Raw genomic sequence first — 21,451 nt, 5'->3', positions numbered from 1 at the left:
CCGAACGTGGGGATCGAACCCACGCCGATTGCGACAACTGGTTTTGAAGACAGCGCCGCTACCGACTGAGCTATTTTCCGCCCGCCCGAAACGCTTAGTAAAATGGTCTGCAGTGAAATTTTGAAACAATACCTTTTTATGTTAAATTTAACATTTGCCAAAATAATTCTTCATGTAGGATCAAGTGCAAAGTTCTTGGTTTGACCTGAAGTTGACTGAATTTTGCTGTGTGTACAATATTGTTTCATTTTAAATAATTTGAGAGAGAGAGAGAGAGAGAGAGAGAGAGACAGAGAGAGACAGAGACAGAGACAGAGAGAGACAGAGAGAGACAGAGACAGAGAGAGGGTTGTGGCATACAAGCATTACAAACAAGTGTTTTTTTCACCCATGCAGAGAGGCACACCTATTCTAATCACATATACACGGACATTCACACACAACACACACACACACACACACACACACACACACACACACACACACACACACACACACACACACACACACACACACACACACACACACACACAATATGAGATTTAAAAAAAAAAGTTATGGAATATGTACACATCGAATGCTTAACACAGAGAGAGAGAGAGAGAGAGAGAGAGAGAGAGAGAGAGAGAGAGAGAGAGAGAGAGAGAGAGAGAGAGAGCTCATAATTAACTTTATCGTCAGGATAAAGGTTTTAGGCTTAGCCTAATCTTCCAACCTGTCCTTGCAGGCCCGGACTACCGGGGGGGGGGGGGGGGGGGTTATGGGGGTTGCGCAACCCCCCCCCCTCCTAGCCTAAACATGTACCTCACTTATTTAAAACAGTTTTTATTATTGTTTATTTTATGTAGTTTTGGGTTTGTTTTACTACCATAGGAGGATTTTTGAACTGTAAATGCACTCAGCTGCAACAAAAACGCAAAACGAAGGTTGAGTATATATACATAAAATATTGGACTAGCAAAGTCATCAAACACAAGACCAAACAAAAACAAAAACAAACTGAGCCGGCTACTTTCGATACGAATAAAGGGAATAAATGCGAGAGTTATGTCCCTTAAAAGTCGAAGAGGAGACCACTCCGAAGTAAATCAAGGGAGAGCACTAATAACTGATTTTCAACGAACGAACTCAGAAGAAAGAGTTTGCACCAGGGAGATTGGAAAAAAGCGGGCTACAACATCACGAAAGGAACCCACCAAGAGAGTTTAACCGTAATTCAGAGAGCAGAAGACGGATCTGGACTGAGAAGTAAGCCTTCAAGAGTTTTCCACGTAATCGTATCCAGATTCGCTCAGGAGTTATCGAGTGATTTGCAAAGTAACTGCCAAGTCATCGACTATCGAGTGAGGAGTACGTATAATTATTCTTTACAGCTGCCACAACTCTTTTTCACTATCACTGTCACTAGTATCCGACTATTTTTGAGATTTGCAAAGTTTATACCATTGTGAGAATCTGAATCTGATACAATTACAGTGACCATTGGGCCGTCTGGTTGTTGTTTTTCTCTTTGAGTTTGAGTTTTATGTTTTTACTTTGAGTTTTACTTGTTTGTTGATTCTATCTGGATCTGGCTGCCCCACATGGTGGTGTTCGTGGGGAGTACGTGACAGAAGCGGACTATTTCGTTAACTGTTTACAACTTATAAATTCCCATTTTGAAAACATGTATAGGCCTACAGCTACATGACTTTTTCAGATTAAAAATCTGTCGGCAATGTGGAAAAGAGGTTGAACTGGTAACAGGAACAGTGAGCTGGTTGATCAACTTGATGGCATGGCTGTACCAAGTCATTCAATTGGAACGGAACCGACAAAAACACCAATGTTTCCATTCTTCTTTGTGCTGAAAGTTTACACTGACAGGGACAACAAGTAAGTGACATTTTAAACTCTTTTAAATTACCTGTACCACTTGTATAACACACACACACACACACACACACACACACACACACACACACACACACTGACACACACACATTTCAAACATCAAGTTTTTCTGTTCACTTTCAGTGATGGACGGCCTATCTGGTGGCCTGTAATTATTCCAGTGTCTTGGGGGCACAAGAGGCAAAACTGTTTGATGTTACTTTTTGTGTTTTTATTTCTGCATGCTTTATTTGGATTACTAGAAAACCTCTTTTTATTCCTTTGTGCAAATCTATTTGACCTTTATTCTTTTACTTTTAGTGAAAAACAAAACTGCCTGAGTTGGTGGGGGAGCTTCTGGACTCCATGTCAAAAAACAGTCGGCAGGGTGATGACAGATGGCTGTACCAATGAGTCATTCAGATAGAAAAGGAAGCAGACACCAAGGATTCCATTCTCTGTGCTGAAATTGTGAAAAGTTGTACTCTTTAACCAGTAAGTTAATTATTAACAACAAATTATAAAATTTAAAAACCCTGTTTTTTCTGACATTTCAAATTTAATGTAATTTGCAATACGGTACTAGCATAGCTGAATTTGGTATAAATTTATGATCCACTGTTGTGTAATGTTTGCAACACACACACATACATTCAAATATGTCTGAATCAGTGATGGACATTTCTTGTTTAATTCACTGTCTTGGATCAAATTTTCAAACAAATTTTGCTTTTCTTGTGTGTGTGTTTGTTTTTGTTTAGCCCTTAATTGCGATGCACAGACAGACACACACACACACACTTAAAGACACACTCCCTTTTAGGACCTTGCTTTTTTCATATTTTCTGTGAATAACCTTTGTGAATCATCAATCAACGGCCTTTTTAAGACACCCAGGGGTCCTTTTTAAGGCCTATTTTTCTCAGATATTTTGAGGTCTAACAAGGGGAGTTCCACTGTATGAGCAAGCCTTAGTTCTATGTTTAAGTATAACAATGGGTGAAGTGCATCTGACTTTATATTTGTCATATCATTTTAAAAGCCCCTAAAAAGTTTTGTTGATCATCATTATAAAAATACAGTCATGAAATTTCTGGCTGGATACTCAGTCCTCTCTTGTGTTACAGATGCTGTGAAGCGACAGGAGGTGCTCCTTCGGCAGATAAGGACAACAACAAAGAGTTTTGTATCACTTTATGGAACTTGTTATATATCTTTCAGGGTCCTAAATGGAGGGTTTCACTGGAGCAGTGACTGTTGGACAACAAGTGCAGGGTGTGTTTGGACCTCCTGGATCAACATGTGTGCAGAACTGCTGAGGGCTTGAACTTCATGGGTGTGTGTAAGAAATTTCATATTAGATTTTGATATTAACATATTCCTGTGGTGCTATATAATTTAAATTATATGAGTAAATGAATATGTCTGTATGAATGTACGTATTTGCTGTGTCATTGTGGCATAGATATATAGACCTATAGCAATAACAAGACATACATGCTGTGAATATATGCTTTTATGCTCTCCTTGTACAAATCTGAATTAACTGAAATTTTTCTTAATGGCCTAGCACAGCCAGCTCTTTTCGACCTTTACATAGGGCCACAGTCAGAGATTGTAGAGTACACAGAGACCATTCATACTTCTTTGCGCTTAGGTAGGACTGCAGGTTATGTTTTTATCACGGCTTTGTCAACATACTGTCATTTCTGTCCGGCTGACAGTGCTGCAAACATTCATTGAATTGAAAAATGTGTTCGTTATTGTTTGTGAACATCCTTTTTTAAAAGACCTGGAAAAAAGCCCCAGAACAGATTATATAAGGCCCAAAAAAAAAATAGGTCTGTTTACGGTAACATAGGCCAAAAAAATAGGGTCGGTAGGTCGGGATTGTTGTTTTTTTTTTGTTTTTTTTTTTTTCCAAAAAACCATATTTTTACGTTATTTTTGCCAAAAAAACAAGATTTTTTTTTTTTTTTTCCCAAATGCCAAAAAAAAGTCTAGGGTCGCGCGAAAAAACTAGGGTCGGTCGGGTTACCGTAAACAGACCTATTTTTTTTTTTGGCCTAATACATGATAATATGTAATTGAATTTAAATTTTCTTTTCAAATCAGTGTCTTTTTACAAATTAGCCTTTGTTAGTTTTATGAGTTTAAAGGCATATGTACTCGATGACTATACACGCTAATTGCTTTACCAACAGCTGGAGACATGCTAAATTAAGTTCCCTGCAAAATATTTTGGTCTAGGACCCCTTCAATGTTGAGATATGTTAATTTTCATTTTGATCTGGATCGTCCTATTTATAGATTTGGCAACACATGTAACGTTGATGCAAGGGAGCTAACACCGCGGCTTTGTTGGCAGCCTCACTTTTTCAGAGGCTAGAACAAGCTGTAATGCATGTATTATGGTCCGCGCATGGTGACATATCGTCATTATATGGTCTTATGGTGCGTTTGACATCGATTATGGGCAAACTACACTTTGTAAACACGGGAGCGCGTACATATGCCTTTAAGTCAGATATCAACACATACTGAATGCATAGTTCAGTCTTGAGTGGGAGAATGTTTGAGGCATAAATTGCTTTTGACAACAACAAAAGTTCCCAGTTAAATAGAGAAGCTCCCCCAAAATCATTTTATTACACATGCCTAAAGCCAGCATAGTGCAAGCAGATTTATTTGTGTATGTGCTTGTATGTACAAAGACAGATAATTTGTACAAGTGTTGGCTCTTCATTTTTAATTATTCCCGCAGTGGGGCACTGCGGTTATGAAATTAAAGGCCCCTCCTGTTTTTGGAACCGCAGGAGCTTTCTAGTTTGCTGTTAGGTAGATTTTTGGTTCCTCTTTCCTGTCATGCTCTCTTTTTCTTCATGAATTCTTTTCTTTTTTCTGCCTTCTTGCTCATTCACCTGTATTTTTTTCAAAAATCTCTTCTCTTGCCGCTTGTCTCGCGATTCATGTATAGATAGTTTAATCTGTTAGTGTTCTGATGTAAGTCCAGCAGTAGATAGGTTAAGCCTATTTTAACATACTGGAAACTGGTAATCTTCCAGTAGGTATTAATTTGGTTTTACTAAAGCCTGCTGGGACACAAGTAATGGGTTAGTGCATTTGTAAACAGGAATCGCTTGACAAGTGGCCCCTTTCATCCCCCCCTTCCTCGTCCTGATATGGCTCTGCGTAGTCGGCTGGACGTTAAGCAACAAATAAACAAACAAAAAAAAATTTTAATTATTTTTTCAGGATCCTTGGGGGGTTCCACTGTATCTGTGACTTTTGGACAACATATCAAGTGCTGGTGGTTTTTTGACCTAATGGATCAACATTGTGCAGACCTGCTGAGTGCTTGAGGTAAATTGGTGCATTTAGATATATTGTTTTGCCTACCTGAGAGATACCACCCATGTGTCATGATGTGATAAATGAACCATCTCTTCACAGGCGTGTCTATCATGTAAATGAGGTTGGTTCAAACAACATGTCTGACAGGGATGTCATTTTCCACTGCTTATGCAAAATCTCCGAGACAAACTTCATTCTCAAAACATTCGTGAGAAAATGGCAAGCCCAAAAGTGTTCCGAGAATGACTTTGCATCTGTGACTTTGTAATCATGAGCAGTGGAATATATAAGGTCCCTGCCAGACTAGCTTGCCATGACCTCAATGATATTCCCACATGTGGGTGTATGGTTTAGTTACTACATGGGTTACTCTCTCCGGTACATAGGAATTGAAAACAGAATAATTCATGGCTTGCTGTGTGGCACCAGATTTACACTTATTGCTTTTCAAATATGAAATATTCACGATGGGCGCAGTGGCGTGGTGGTAAGACGTCGGCCTCATAATCGGGAGGTCGTGAGTTTGAATCCCGGTCGCTGCCGCCTGGTGGGTTAAGAGTGGAGATTTTTTCGATCTCTCAGGTCAACTTATGTGCAGACCTGCTAGTGACTTAACCCCCTTCATGTGTACACGCAAGCACAAGACCAAGTGCGCACGGAAAAGATCCTGTAAACCATGTCAGAGTTCGGTGGGTTATAGAAACACGAAAATACCCAGCATGCCTCCCCCGAAATTGGCGTATGCTGGCTGAATGGCCATACACGTAAAAATCCACATGAGTGAACGTGGGAGTCTAAGCCCATGAACGAAGAAGAAGAAGAAAAAGTATTCACTTTTACTTGTGTAACCCAGTAACACACAGTAGGCTATGTAGTGTTCTCTATTTGTATCATTGAAACGCTTCTGTCCCGTCAATCACACTTTAAATTGCCTTACATTTTGGATGACATATGCCACCCCTTTAGTATTCCACTGATAATAGTTTTAGCTAAATAGTTTCAGCTAATCGCTATGGAGTATGCAAACACTGGAATTATATGCGATGAAACACTCAAGCTGCTTTCTCTTGCTTATAGCTGAGAGCAGCACTGCAGCAGTGACTGTTGGGTGGAGGATCCAGTTCTGCCTGTTTCCGACATAATGGATCAACATGAGTGCAGACCTGCTGAGCGCCTTATCTTCTTGGGTGTGTATAGATGTATACATTTATTGTATTCATAAATTGTCACACACACACACACACACACACACACACACACACACACACACACAGAGATATACTGACAAAGACATTCATGCCTGCACACACGCAAGCACAAACACCAGCACGTTTCAAACCCCACCACCGTCTCAGTCGGTGCAGCTGTTTCGGAGCCTTTAGTCATCATAATACACACACAGACAGACACAAGTTTTAAAAGTTAGATATATATGCACTAAAAGCCACGGCACTTTAAGTTAGCTTTCATTATCATTCTCTTAAAGTTTGGCCCTCTTTGCTTCAGTCTGCATGCTTTCTCATAGTCATACTGCTGTGTCATTGCAGGTTTCATTCCATGTTCTGGTGTGGATGTCATAAGCAAGAGAGCCTCCTGTTCACTTCCAGCAGATGACTGCATGGTGAAGGACCTTGATACCACTTACAGACGTCAAAGCAGCTAGCTAGATGCCATTGGAGAACAACCAAAACTATTCAGCGGGTGCCATCGGCGAACATGAATACAAGTTACAGGAAAGCAGATGTCACTGGCTAGGGAACCGGACAGCAGCTACAATAAACTTAATCAGATGCCTGTTGCAAATAATCTGGACACCAATCACAAATCAAATAGATGTGGAGGACAGAGAACATTTCATGTGATTATTGCCACATATATGACCCTGTTTGGAAAAAAAGGGACATACGCCACACTGTATACTTTCTGGTTACGTGCTGAAAACTCTCCATTGGACATTTAGTGAGTTTTGACTCACCGGGTCAGGAGGATGTCACTGATGGGGAGTATAATTAGGCTGACTTACAATGGGTAGACAGAATTGAACATTGTTGTTTTCTTGGATGGTTTTCAAGGTAGACTTTACAAAACTAACATACTGCTATGGTTTGATCAATTTCAAACATGACCACATTTGGCATTTTTTCAAAACCACATTTTTGACAAATATCAAGGATGTGTTGCGAAAGCATGTGTTCTTATTTTTCTGAAATGTTTTGAAAGCTAGATTTTTTATACTGTGCAGGCTATTGAAGTTGGATGACCTCTAGATGTGACCCATGTCAAATTGACCCTCATAAACTTTTAAGTTCACAGAAAATAATAATAATAACAGAGAAATGGTATTATTTTGAATGTGTTTGAAGCAAGATCGTTGTAACTCAATAACCCCCCGCGGGTTAGGGGGAAGAATTTACCCGATGCTCCCCAGCATTGTCGTAAGAGGCGACTAACTGACTGTTTCTCCTTTTACCCTTGTTACGTGTTTCTTGTATAGAATATAGTCAATTTTTGTGAAGATTTTAGTCAAGCAGTATGTAAGTAATGTTACTGGAAACTTGCATTCTCCCAGTAAGGTAATATATTGTACTACGTTGCAAGCCCCTGGAGCAAATTTTTGATTAGTGCTTTTGTGAACAAGAAACAATTGACAAGTGGCTCTATCCCATCTCCCCCCTTTCCCCGTCGCGATATAACCTTGAATGGTGGAAAACAACGTTAAACACCAAATAAAGAAAGAAAGTAACTAAATAACTTTATCTGTGTAAGGTCACACACATACAGGGTTAGATGACATCAATTCAGCTTGATAGTTTGCATTATTCAAGTTCAGATTGGGGTAGAGTTCCGGTCAATAATAGGGACAATCATTGTCTCCTTTGATTGTTCACAGAGTTTTCATGTACTGATGTAGGCATGATCACTTTCAAAGCTAATCATAGAAATTTAACTTGGCTGTAGGGGAGATAATTTTGAGAAAATATGTGTTGTGCTAAAGATGAATTCCCACAAAGAAGAGTTGTTATAATAAATCTGTTTTGTACATTTAATTGTTACTTGTTCTGGTTATAAACAGGGTGATAAAAAGTTGCATTAAAATGTGTTTCTGCATTGGGACATTTACCAAAAATCAACAGCTTGGTTTCCCGCAGTGGGGCACTGCGGTTATGAAATTAAAAGCCCCTCCTGTTTTTGGAACCGCAGGAGCTTTCTAGTTTGCTGTTAGGTAGATTTTTGGTTCCTCTTTCCTGTCATGCTCTCTTTTTCTTCATGAATTCTTTTCCTTTTTCTGCCTTCTTGCTCATTCACCTGTATTTTTTCCAAAAATCTCTTCTCTTGCCGCTTGTCTCGCGATTCATGTATAGTTTAATCTGTTAGTGTTCTGATGTAAGTCCAGCAGTAGATAGGTTAAGCCTATTTTAACATACTGGAAACTGGTAATCTTCCAGTAGGTATTAATTTAGTTTTACTAAAGCCTGCTGGGACACAAGTAATGGGTTAGTGCATTTGTAAACAGGAATCGCTTGACAAGTGGCCCCCTTCATCCCCTCCTTCCTCGTCCTGATATGGCTCTGCGTAGTCGGCTGGACGTTAAGCAACAAATAAACAAACAAACAAACAGCTTGGTTACTCACTGTGCAAGATGGACACCTTTTTTGAGTCACTTGAGAAAATGTGACTCTATGTAATCGGTCAGTGTTAGTCTGTCCGGCCGGCCGTCCGGCCGTAGACACCACCTTAACGTTGGACTTTTCTCGGAAACTATTAAAGCGATCGGGCTCATATTTTGTTTAGTCGTGACCTCCAATGACCTCTACACTTTAACGATGGTTTCGTTGACCTTTGACCTTTTTCAAGGTCACAGGTCAGCGTCAAAGGAAAAATTAGACATTTTATATCTTTGACAAAGTTCATCGGATGTGATTGAAACTTTGTAGGATTATTCTTTACATCAAAGTATTTACATCTGTAGCCTTTTACGAACGTTATCAGAAAAACAAGGGAGATAACTAGCCTTTTCTGTTCGGCAACACACAACTTAACGTTGGGCTTTTCTCGGAAACTATAAAAGTGACCGGGCTCAAATTTTATGTGAACGTGACTCATTGTGTTGTGAATAGCAATTTCTTCCTGTCCATCTGATGCCTCATATAATATTCAGAACTGCGAAAGTGACTCGATCGAGCGTTTGCTCTTCTTGTTAAAATTATTATTTAATTGTGTCTTTTACATGTTAGTGAATATTTTAAAATGTTCTTACATAAGTTTGACTATTATTGCTCTGCCGAAAAATGAAAATAAAATTTAAAACATGCGATGAACCTTTACTTTCCTACCAAATGTTACAGATTGACTGCAGCGAGTGGCCTGATCGTGCACACACACATTCAATTCACACAACACAATTGATTCAGCAAAAATTGGGGCCACATTTACATCCAGTGTAATTTTTAAGGCTATGGTACTTTTTCAAGAAAGTACTGCAGTATACTATAGTAAACTACAGTAAAAGTACTATAGTACAAAATCTACAGCAAAAAAAGTACCACACTGTACTATAGTAAACTATAGTAAAAGTACTATAGTACAAATGTACTCTACGAAAGTACCACGCTGTACTACACTTTACTCTAGTAAACTGTAGTACATGTACTCTAGTAAACTATAGTTTACTCTAGTTTACTATAGTATACTATAGTACATTTTGGCAAAAAAGTGCTCAAAATACTATAGTACATTTAAATGTACTATAGTTTACTATAGTATACTATAGTACATGTACCACAATGTACTATAGTACACACTAATGTATTGTACTATAGTACTTTTTGTACTATAGTTTACTATAGTACTAGTACTATAGTAAACTATGGTACACCATAGTACAATTCAATGTACTATAGTACTTGTACTATAGTAAACTATAGTATACCATAGTACAATTCAATGTACCATAGTACTTGTACTATAGTAAACTATAGTATACTATAGTACAAGTACTATGGTATACTATAGTACATAGTGTAGTACTTTTTTACTTGGGATTGTATTTGTTTAAAGCAGGGTGACCAAAAAAAAAGAGTACCCAAACAAAACGTCATAAATTGAACAAAAATAAAGCAATCTTCATAAAATGTATTTACACACACAAGTAGCCTCTGCATGATTTCAACAAAAAATGTTAGCGTTCTAGCTTGTCTTTCAGGAAAGTTATGCTCATTCTACAGAACATGCTCCAAATGGCCTCCCCCGGATTTAAATCCCCCAGATTTCTATCTTTGGGGGTTCCTGAAAGACAACGTCTTCAGGAACAACCCACAGACAATCGCAGAACTCAAGTGAGCCATCACAACAACCATTCGCGGAATCTCGCAACAGGAGTGTGTGCGGGTGATTGATAACTTTGCGCGGCGAGTTCAAGTTTGCCTGAATCGGCGCGGAGGCCATTTGGAGCATGTTCTGTAGAATGAGCATAACTTTCCTGAAAGACAAGCTAGAACGCTAACATTTTCTGTGCAAGTGTGTGTAAATAAATTTTATGAAGATTGCTTTATTTTTGTTCAATTTATGACGTTTTGTTTGGGTACTCTTTTTTTTGGGTCACCCTGTATCACAAATATTTATTACCTGTATCTGCATGTTTTGATAATGATGAAGGGTAAATTACTTTGACGTGTGCTTTTTTTTTAACCACACTGATAACGAATGATAGAAACACAGACACACTTAATAACATATCCACAAAAATTGTAACAATAAATGTAAGCTGAACAATGCCTGCAACACATTTCAGGCCTCAGAAGGAAGTAATTATGAGATTCAGACAGAGAGAGAAAGCCCAACACGAAACCAGTTGTGACATTTTTTATTTCATTATGTAATATTAAAAACACGACAACAACGTATTTTCTGTACTTAGTTTCGTGCAATTATGGATTGCAAAGTATGTCTAATTGAGTGGCATAAAGAGGCACAGTTGCATGAAAAACCAACTCGGATCTTGACTAGGATCAGGATTTTACATGGACACAACCTAGAATTTAACATCCTGGGGGGAGGGGGGTACTGCGCCTTTCACATCAAGATGTAAAGATCTATTTTAAATAATACTTATTAGAAGGGAACAAAATCAAACAAACTACAACAATCGTTCTGAGGGGAGAGAATTACCTCTTCCGAAGAAATTACCTCCCTTGCTTTTCTTGTCGTGACTTATGTAGAGTAAAGTGAATAGAAAGTGAATCAGTCAGTAACAAAAAAAAACCACAACATTTCTTAAGATCTATGAGGAGTCTTGAAGTATTTGTCAATGTTAATCTTGTATGCATAACAAACAATATATTACGGATTGATAATTAAAGAAAATCGTCTCTTCTACAGGGTTGACCCCCCTAAAAAGGACACCCACAACCATGCAAATTACTTCTGCATCTGTTGAACCAATTATTTTATATATGGTATTCATTAACTTCAATTTATATTCTGCCTTTCCAGTAAGTGGCAATTTTGTAAATTGAATGGTCTGACTTTTGTGCAATTTTAATTTTGTTCTTCAAATTCGGGGGTCGACTAAACAGAACGAGTTTTGACATTGAGCGGTAGCCATTTTTACCTAATTTAAACCCTTCAGGCTTTTACCTTTTTGATTATTTTGAATGTCTGAGTATGTAAAAACATCCCCTTCAATCCCCAGGCTATCGATGACCTGAAGAAAGCATGCAGTTACAGCTAGGTTCAGGGCAATCCTCAGACACGAAAGCGTTGGTGTCATTGATGATGCAAAAGTTAGATAATTTAACCTACAAATTTGCCACTTTGTGAACTGCACATGCATAAAATCAAGTTTAAGTATGCTGAATATGAAGTTATCCAGTCAATTGGTGTAGAAGTTATAGCATTTCTGTCGGTTAACAGTATTTATAATCTCTAAAGTAAAATCTGACATATTCGAAAGTTTTGCATAAACACCCAGACAATTTTTACGATACTCTCCTAAGCTTCTCCACTTCTCAGCCCTGTCTTGGAAATTAATTCGAATAAGGCAGTCAAAATAACTTAGTTTGGAGCACCCATCAATCAGAATAAGCATTAACTTTTGACACAGGAAATATCTTCTACCGAAAGCTCTCCTGGTTTTATTCTACATTTTTCCTGCATAATGGTAACAAATTTAATGATAAATCTAAACAACGAAGTGACTGTGGTAAGATGAACAAAGTTAAAAAACAAAGGATTACTGTAAATGGTTTACGAATCGAAATCTAAACAAGTTTTAATGATAAGTGAAATGATAAAAAAATAAAATTAAAAAAAAGCTAACGTCCTCGCATTTGTCCAGAATTATTCCATGTTTAACATGGGAACAGAGGGATAATTGGTCTAAAGAATTTTTAAAAAGGAGGGTTAGGGTAACCCTAACCCTCCTTGGACTATCTGCATGCAATGCCCGCTATAGGTGAAAGACTTTTGTGGAAGCCATGGAAGAATGCATCGCTGTTGTGCTGGTTCAGCTTGAGGTCCTGTCCTAGCGAATATCCTGCACACACAAAAACACGACTTTTTAAGCCACTTATGTTGCATTCCGTGACATAGCTTTGTTAAAACCGTGTGCCTGATAATAATGACAGATTTTGTTGATATACATTTTTTTTAAGACACCCCATATAATATTGTTTGACAATCTCTTTCAACATAGTTTACGAATCACCAATGTGTATACAAACGCAAATAACCCACAGGTCAATAAATTACTTTCCAGAGAAAGAGAGAGAGAGAGAGAGAGAGAGAGAGAGAGAGAGAGAGAGAGAGAGAGAGAGAGAGAGAGAGAGAGAGAGAGAGAGAGATTAAAACTAGAAAATGTGTGCTATATAAAACAAGGATAATCACTGTCAAATCTTTGCTTGTACCTGCATGGTGTTTACTGCGCTATATATACACAAACTGTTTTATTTCTTTTTTTTTTTTTTCTTTTTTTTTGGGGGGGGGGGGGGGGGGGATGTTTTGTGATGAGGGTTTTTTCAAAGCCTTTACTGCTTTAGTCATTGAATCCACCCGACTTCGATTTATTGTTCAGTGATGGGTAATTGTGTGACCAACTATGTAAGTTAGTGATTGTTCTGGCTTCATACAATGACATTGCATTAATTTTATAAGTGTATGTGTGTGTGTTTCAGGCAAAAGCTGATATTACAGTCCTAGTTGTATGCAGTACCTCTGCTTCTTCGTTCAGGAATCAAAGTATACAATCTAAACCGATTATTTTGTTCAATAATGTTCAGCTTACCATCCCGAAGAAGGCAGTAACGTGCTGAGATATTGATTATAGATATTAACGTACCTAACCTGGTTACTGGTGTGTTTTCTTTTTATTTCAATAATGTAAATGTGTGACAACTTGCAGGGTACTTGATGTTCTGAGCAATTTTTCTGGCAAAAGACATTTCATGGATCAAAGAAAACTTTTGTCATGGTGCACAAGTCAATCAATTTGGTTGATAAATAATTTGTGCTGCATTTTCCCTGGTTCCAAAACGTAGTATGTATTACCACATGTCCTTACCTGTTATTGGCATCACATGATTCTCTGCAAGCAGTCTTTTGTGGAAATACGTCATTTAACACTTGCACTTAATGACTTATAGTAGGTGGCTGTGGAACGGTAGACATGCAACGACAACGAACAACAAAAGACAAAGTGTGGAGTACACTCATTTTTCTTAACATACGCTAAGTTTCTTTGAGAATGCTCCAAGTGAAAATCAGGGGTTCCTAGGCCTGATATCACAATTAAACAGCTTCTTCTCAGAATCAGGAGGGAAAAAACTGTTATATGGCGAGATGTCGTGACAAGAACAGACAGCAGCAGCAGCAACAACAACATTGCTAAATCGTCTCTTCAACAAAATTTCATGTTTAGCATCGCAGACAAAGCACGGCTACTGATCCGACCAAAGCCACACTTCATGCACGATGGGCACATTGTTATGGCCAGCTTGTTAACGTGCGCATTGTGTATTTTTTACATAGAATTGAATGTGTTTGTCGTTGTGTCTGTCATCTATCCTAGTCGTTTGATTTAGAATAAAGCAAACTTATTACAATGACGATTTTCTTCGGTTTTTGATGAAGGATTGGCATCAAGACTTTTCCTATTTTCCAACTCTGCCACCATACACTGGCCGTTCAGGTCTGCATGTCGACCACATGGTGTGTGATCAGATTTTTCGGACATGTTCACAATGCTTACATGACCACCAAATGGAAAATCAGTTGGTATTTGTTACGTTTTTGTGTTAGCACAATCTTCATACAAGTAAACAGAAACAGTTTTGTTGCAAACAGAGCCTTCATAAGAAAAAATGCTTCTAAGTAAAAATACATACCCCCTTTTTCGTATTGCGTAAAATATACCCATAAATTCTGGACATCATATTATTATTTTTTTTCACAACAATGAAACCAAACTTTGGCATATGTTTTAGCAATATATTCACAATAAAACCTATGAGTTTGAAGGCTGCATCTTGTTTTGTTTATTTTTGAGAATTTTTTTGCAAACCCATGCAAATGGCCAGTTTCTGGGGAGAGACTGGGGAGATAATGGCCAGCATAGAAAGAGTTAATAAGTAAACTAATGTCAGAAGTAGGTATTTACCTTGTTTGCCTTCGCGTTCTTGATAGCCCGCTGCAGCATTTGTATCACTTGACATTCAAAACGCCAATGTATTTCTGAAATGAAAATAAAGATATTGACCGAAACATCACACAAGTGGTATATCATGCTAGGTTTTGTTTACAGTGCCTGTTCTACGACCACATCTGATTGTAATTTAAATAAAGAAAAACTGTATCCATTTATTACTTCTCTATTTGTGTGTGTTTGTGTGTGTGCAGGGGCGGATCACATCATTTTTAAGGGGGAGTTTCCAAATTTCTTTTAGGGACAATTTGACGACGCGAAGCGTTTAGTTGAAGACGCGAAGCGTTCAACCTCCTTGGGGGGGGGGGGGGGGGGGTCCGACAAATGTTGATAAAAAGAAGGAAAATGGATCAATCAGCCAATACCCCTTCCAAAAAAGTAAATATATTAAGAAGAAAAATTTGAATCACAACAAGGACAATTGATCGATCTGGCGCAATCTGAGCAAACTAATTAGCCAACTTCTTTCCAAAATCGTGACTTAGAATACAAAGACCGGCTCCTAAGTGGTCCGGAAACCCCGGAACCCCCCTCCGGATCCGCCCAGTGTGTGTGTGTGTGTGTGTGTGTGTGTGTGTGTGTGTGACCGATGACCTTCTCTAAATTCTAATCGTTGCGTTTGATACTGGATATGCCCATGAAAAAATATCATTTCTTGTTCATGTCATTGTGTGTGTGTGGCCAGGACCGTGACTTCTGCTTGCCTCGACGTCTTCAGAAAAGACAAAATGCCAGCAGGCGTATGTTCTTGGAGCACTCAGTATGCCGTCATCTGCAAACAAATAAATACAAATTATTCAATTGTGTAAATAACGAACAATCATTTTAATATTACAACAAAAAATTCATATAACTGTAGTCTTCACCAGAGACATCCACTACACTATCTTTAAATAAAACTGCCGTAAAAAATTGAAATACTATAAAACTTACCCCCACTCAGATCTATTTGGGATTATTCAAGTTACCATGAAACGATGCCGGTTTGGACAGATCTGCTAGTTTGCCGCTGAAACTGAAATCAAAGGCGATCTTCAGAACTATTTCTAATCTTGTATTTGTGATTAATATAAAATACTGATCTTCCCAATAGAAGCTGATGTGTATACACATGACCAGGACAAGGTATTTTGTTACAGGGCATTTACGCAGACGTCGCAGTTCAAAATATCGTTTTAGATCTGAGTTTGTACAGCAGCCTGTGTGATTCAGAATCGTCTGCCCTTTTTCGGTTTAACATTTTATGGACGATTCCTATGAGACTGCTCAATCATAACTGATGACAAATTCAGAAACAGATGATGGTTTCAAGTAGGCTACAGTAATGATTCGTTAAAAATGTCAAGCCACTCGTCGATCATTCACACTCAAAGAACCCAAGCCAAATCTGCTCTGGTTCCGAGCAGCTTTTTCCAACTGAGACCCTAATTGTTACGCATCTGCCTCGAAAAGATAGACCACAAACAAGCGGCACTGTACCATGCTTTCGTTTATGTTGCTAAACAGATTAAATGTGCATTGTAAATGTGCTTACAGCAAAGAAATGCATTCTTACTTACCACAAAAATACTGGTACCACATTCATCGCACTTGTGTCTTCTTACCAAAACCTATCGATATGTTTGTTTACGATATATTGGTAATTACTAACCGTTAACTATTTTTCAAAAATCTGAAATGACTTTTAAGAATCAAAGAAAGATTCGCTAAAACGGTTGACTTCAGAAAATAAGCAATATTTTTCTGAACCATGAAATAAAAATCGAAAACTCCGTTTGATCTTTTATTTTGGTAGATTGATGACAACAGCCGGAACTGAAAGTACCAGAACCAAAAATTAAGGGCATTAATCAGGGAAACTAAGAAGATTGTCGTTCCTGGCGCGCACTTCACATGTCCGTCAAACAGTGTCAGAGTGAGAGAAAAAAAATTTTTTTTCGTAGTTCGATAGTATATGAGGCCCTTCTTCATATCAAAGTGTAAAGGTTGCTGAACGATGTTTTTCCTTTTTGCTTGTTTAGTTACACTTTAAGGGGTGGTCTTCTGCATTTAGAGACCAGAACGGGGGTCACCTAAAAAGAGGTGTTCCCGTATCCGAGGTCACGCTAAGCGAGGTTTTCTTAGTCATACAAAGAAGGCTTTAGGTCGGGACCAACACCCTGATTGATGTTATCAGACGTGTGACCTTAAACGGTAGTGACGTTAACCGGGGAGTACTGTATACGGTCTTGCTGCGTTGCATTGCGTTCCGTTTCATTCTGTGAGTTCGACAGCTACTTGACTAAATGTTGTATTTTCGCCTTACGCGACTTGTTACATTTAGTCAAGTTTTGACTAAATGTTTTAACGTAGGGGGGGAATCGAGACGAGGGTGTGGTGTGTGTGCGTGCGTGCGTGTGTGTGTGTGTGTGTGTAGAGAGGGGGGAATCGAGACGAGGGTCGTGGTGTCTGTGTGTGTGTGTGTAGAGCGATTCAGACTAAACTACTGGACCGATCTTTATGAAATTTGACATGAGAGTTCCTTGGTATGAAATCCCCAGACGTTTTTTTCATTTTTTCGATAAATGTCTTTTATGACGTCATATCCGGCTTTTCGTGAAAGTTGAGGCAGCACTGTCACGCTCTCATTTTTCAACCAAATTGGTTGAAATTTTGGTCAAGTAATCTTCGACGAAGCCCGGACTTCGGTATTGCATTTCAGCTTGGTGGCTTAAAAATTAATTAATGACTTTGGTCATTAAAAATCTGAAAATTGTAAAAAAAAATTTTTTTCATAAAACGATCCAAATTTACGTTCATCTTATTCCCCATCATTTTCTGATTCCAAAAACATATACATATGTTATATTTGGATTAAAAACAAGCTCTGAAAATTAAAAATATAAAAATTGTTATCAAAATTAAATTGTCCAAATCAATTTAAAAACACTTTCATCTTATTCCTTGTCGGTTCCTGATTCCAAAAACATATAGATATGATATGTTTGGATTAAAAACACGCTCAGAAAGTTAAAACGAAGAGTGGTACAGAAAAGCGTGCTATCCTTCTCAGCGCAAGTACTACCCCGCTCTTCTTGTCAATTTCACTGCCTTTGCCGTGCGCGGTGGACTGACGATGCTACGAGTATACGGTCTTGCTGCGTTGCACAGCGTTCAGTTTCATTCTGTGAGTTCGACAGCTACTTGACTAAATGTTGTATTTTCGCCTTACGCGACTTGTTTGTTTATCTGTCTGTCTCTCTCTGTCTCTGTCTCTGTCTGTCTCTCTTTCATATTGATTATTAGTTTTCTTTGACAAAATGTCAACAACATGCTCTTTGTGTTACAGAGGAACACCATAGATTTTAAGTTTTGTCCCAAAGATCACTTTCCGGTATACCTGAGCAGCCGCGCAAGCGCGCGCGCGTGTGTGTGTGTGTGCTGTGTGTGTGTGTGACAATCCGAATAGGAATAAACGCGTTGTCTCTTCTTTGCAGAGTGTGGTCGACCCACGCCGTCCGAATAAGGATAAACAGCGTAAAATTCCTTACGTCATTCCATTTGGGTCGTCCACGATCCACATCATCCAGACTGTGTAGTTCAAAAAACGTCATCGTTTATTTGTTTGTTTACAAAGATTACCTTTTAAAAGTTGGGCAACAGGAAAGTCGTATGGTGATTGGAGATTACATGAAGTCTCAATTCTTCGGGACAGATGAAAGGACTTGGAAAAGCAAGTTTTTTGTTTGTTTTGTTTTTAAATTGCTGGAATATTTATTTTCTTTGCATCATCAAACACGATTTAACTTTTGTGTGTGTGGTTTCTTTCGCAATAACAGTTTTAACATGCTTTTGAAGAATTGATGGGAACACTTTAAAATCTGTCCGTACGCATGATCTTTTCCCAGTCTGTGAATTTAGTGTGAGAACCCGTATTGTAAGTTCGTTGTCACTATGGGCATTAACAGCGTGGTTAATAACATCTTCAAAGAGCTCATGATCAGAGTGACCGTAGTAGCATCTGAAATTTATGTGTTTAACTGTAATAAAGCAGAAAGAACAAATCTGCGTCACTTGACTAAAATGCAAAAACCTCTAACTACTTTCACGTAAAACTAGCTAAAAAAATACATGAAAATGGAGGTTAGAGAAAAGTTTTAATGCCTGGGGCACGTAACAGGGGAAGCCTGGGGCCCGTAACTGTCAGAAAATGGAAATAGCTTCAGAGATAAAGTCGATTTTGTGGGGCTCTGGGGCGTACACGATCCATGACGCCCAGTGAATATTAATTCTTCGGGACAGATGAAAGGATTTGAAAAGACAAGTTAGAATATTAATGTTTAATATCTAGATAATGTTGGTCTTGATTTTTTACTGATATGGGATCGTATGCACACACAATGTCACGTTTTAAGCTGCGCAGTGCTCCATATTTATCATGAATGACTGGGCCACGTATTCACTTTAATAAATTCTGCAACTATGTTATTCTTGGAAGGTACACCAATTTGTGTACAAGCGTCTTGCCAAAAATTACGCGAAGCAAGGCTCCATTTATGCAAATAATACGACCTATTGACTCCGGATTTGTTATTTATGATTTGATTATGGTGAATAATAGTCAAAGGGATGTCTAGTATGTAGTGCAATTATTTCTTTTGGGTTCCGACTTTCCAACTGGCTCCCAGAGAATGCTCAGTCTTTATTCCACTTTTCTGAAAGGTTGCACGCTTTGACCCCCCAAAAAACACTGTTCCGCCCGGCGGATTTTAGCGGATTTTGGATATGTTATGCACACACATTCACTTAGTACAGAACAGCTGAGATCTAATTTGATTTTAATAGTTTAAGGTTGAGGCCTTTTTTGGGAGAATTTGATTGGACACCCTAGCTAACAGTAACATGTGAAGGTTTTGTTGGGTTGTCTTCCTTTGAAATGTTCTACACAGTCAATGATTACGTAAAATGAGTGTTCTATTTTGCTTTACAATTTGGATTTTTTTTATGTTTGGAATTTTTTTCCTGTAATGTTGATGATTTTGTGCAGTGTGGCATTTGCATTTTATATGTTTCATTTGTTTATCTGTAAAACAAATTCTGAGCACTTGATTCATGGACTCAGTCTTAAGAATGTGAATGCATGTGTGCACTACTGTGGGATTTAAAACAAAAGTTTATTTTCTCGTTTAGTGACCTAATTAGCAGCATAACTCAAAAATGAAGATTTATATGAATAATTTTCCGGGCAACAGAAAAAAACCTGGATCCTGACAACAATAGTAAGAAATGTTGAGAGTTAAATTTATCATCCTCTAAACTGCTTGGACGAGGACACGAGGACGCAAACTCTCTTCCATTAAAAGCATTGTGGGTTGCGTTGACTTGGGGGACGTTCGCAATCGAGCCTTTGTCTGAATTTATCATCCATTTAGCTCGTGGGAATTCTCTCCAACCTTTTATTTTGTAACCCTCTCTCCTCCCCCCCCCTCTCCTCTCCTCCTCTCCTCGCCCCCCCCCCCCCCCCCCCCCCCCCCCCCCCCCAGTAAACTGATTAAGGGTACGTTTAGACGTCGAGGGTACGTTTAGACGCCCTGATTCGGCCTACCGTAACTGCATTGCGACAATTAACATCTGTACAACTATTGTGCACAGCTTATAAATACCTTGTTAAATCCGTTTTTTGTATGGCCATGTTGGGTTTGATGCGTGCATGCCTGGTTTTCTCATGTAGATGGGTGTCGGCACAGAAGGTCTGCCCGCTGTCCTCAGCCAACATGCTCCGTCTTCATGGCAGCTCAAATTTTTTATCGAGGTTCTCTCCTCTAGATCCGCCGTGTTTCGCCTAGGGGCTTTCGCTGCCTAGTTGATAGGGTCACCTCGTAGAGGATGTGGTCATAGACCACGCACGGTCGGTCTTGGGATAGGGAAACGTTATGCTAGTCCGGAGGGATTACGCCACAATGGCCACCTCGCGAAGACCCAGGGTCCTAGACTAGGGAGGTCCAAGGGGGAGCACCGGGAGGGCTACCCCTCTACCCGCACCTCCAACACAATCCCTTCCCCTGGTAGCTTCATCCCCAAGGAGGAAACAAAGCTACCTGCAACACCCCCCTTGTTAAATAAAAGGCACAGTAAGCCTCCCGTAAACCATCACAGATACTGTCAGGCTTTTACACACAGTACAAACACCCTTCCATTTGAACACTCACCGAACGGGAACATCCTAGGTGCCCTACGTAAAGAGCGAGCAAATTTCAAAGAATTAATTTGTCGGATTGAGACCATCTCAATGGGACCCATCCTGAACTCAGGTCAAAAATGAGTTACTTCCCTTCAACTGGGGATAGCCGTGGAGCGATGATTGTGCGTTTTGGCGCTAGACCTAACTTTTAAAATCTAAATAATAAATTGACAGCTTGTTACACAAACATTCTTAAATCATAAAAGAATTATTTTTTCATCAAGACAAGATCAGTACAATTCGAAGTTTTGAAAGTTTGAAAAAAGAAAAGTATCCTTAGCGGATTATGACTTTATTCAGTTATTCTG

General features: G+C 38.8%; 2 long non-coding RNA genes across 4 annotated transcripts; one reads left to right on the top strand and one right to left on the bottom strand.

Moving 5' to 3' along the window:
- The first annotated feature begins 804 nt into the window (after positions 1 to 804).
- Positions 805 to 8,763, top strand: LOC138962120 (uncharacterized). Of its 3 annotated transcripts, none has more exons than XR_011454401.1 (7): positions 805 to 1,248; positions 1,700 to 1,875; positions 2,194 to 2,367; positions 3,094 to 3,208; positions 5,128 to 5,235; positions 6,304 to 6,413; positions 6,774 to 8,763. It is a non-coding gene; the product is annotated as an uncharacterized lncRNA (long non-coding RNA). The 3 variants fall into 3 exon arrangements; XR_011454402.1 differs by having other exon boundaries at positions 805 to 1,343; XR_011454400.1 differs by having other exon boundaries at positions 1,112 to 1,350.
- Positions 8,764 to 11,074: 2,311 nt separating this feature from the next.
- Positions 11,075 to 16,957, bottom strand: LOC138962119 (uncharacterized). The gene is made up of 2 exons (XR_011454399.1): positions 14,879 to 16,957; positions 11,075 to 12,760 (listed from the first exon to the last, which is right to left on the bottom strand). It is a non-coding gene; the product is annotated as an uncharacterized lncRNA (long non-coding RNA).
- Between the last annotated feature and the right edge of the window lie 4,494 nt (positions 16,958 to 21,451).

Source organism: Littorina saxatilis, linkage group LG3, assembly GCF_037325665.1.
Source record: "Littorina saxatilis isolate snail1 linkage group LG3, US_GU_Lsax_2.0, whole genome shotgun sequence".
Classification (NCBI taxonomy): Eukaryota; Metazoa; Mollusca; class Gastropoda; order Littorinimorpha; family Littorinidae; genus Littorina; species Littorina saxatilis.
The sequence above is the reverse complement of the archived record's forward strand: the minus strand, read 5'-3'. Positions and strand labels throughout refer to the sequence as shown.